This window comes from Sinocyclocheilus grahami, unplaced genomic scaffold (assembly GCF_001515645.1).
Source record: "Sinocyclocheilus grahami isolate Dianchi unplaced genomic scaffold, SAMN03320097.WGS_v1.1 scaffold3155.1, whole genome shotgun sequence".
NCBI classification, from domain to species: domain Eukaryota; kingdom Metazoa; phylum Chordata; class Actinopteri; order Cypriniformes; family Cyprinidae; genus Sinocyclocheilus; species Sinocyclocheilus grahami.
In genome coordinates this window covers 11,013-11,777 of record NW_015508320.1, presented here as the reverse complement: position 1 = coordinate 11,777, position 765 = coordinate 11,013, and the positions used below count along the sequence as shown (strand labels likewise).

Genomic DNA, 765 nt, shown 5'->3' with positions numbered 1-765 from the left:
AAAAAAAAATCATCTTCCATAAATGCCAATGTAATCTTTTATATTTATTTTTTCAGGCCATCTTCCACCAGCAAAATCCAGTTCTTTTGCCAGGCCCTAGTGAGTTTCAAGATGACCTTGAAATAATGGAATCTATGATTTCAGATGAAATTCACAGTGAGGTTGACTTAGAAATCATGGATTCTGGTTCTCAAGAAGAAGTGTACTCGATTCACAGTGAGACTGCCTCAGAAATAATGGATCCTGGACCAGAAATATACACCAACTACATTAACATAATGCCAGAAAATGATTTACCTGAGCCAGATGACCAAGAACAGCAAGATGGTTCTGAAGTCATGTAAGTAGATATTATATTTTGAAACTGTTGCTTTGTTTAATTTTATGTGACCTAGTTGTATTTGAAAACTTTATTTTGATTAGTTGTTTACTTATTGGCTGACTGCTGTATGATAACATTGTTAGGAATTTGGAGGACCTTGTCTCTTCTACAGAGGAGATACTTTTGGAGCTTGGGCAAGAAATAAACTACAACTTAAACTGCAGATTCAACATTAATCGAAAAAATGTACTAGATGGTGCATTCAGAGCATTTGGACGAAAATCCTATGATCCCTTCAGGAGAATTTCTGTCCGATTTTCTGATGAATGTGGAAACTTTGAAGAGGCTGTGGATTTGGGAGGCCCAAGGAGGGAGTTCCTTAGTTTGCTGATGGAAGAAATGGAAAAATCTGCAATGCTTGCAGGCCCAGATGGACGAAAAAA

At 36.9% G+C, this 765-nt stretch overlaps 1 pseudogene; it reads left to right on the top strand.

The window, feature by feature from the left end:
* LOC107576052 (G2/M phase-specific E3 ubiquitin-protein ligase-like) overlaps positions 1-765 on the top strand; it is a 6,770-nt pseudogene that overhangs the window by 2,314 nt on the left and 3,691 nt on the right.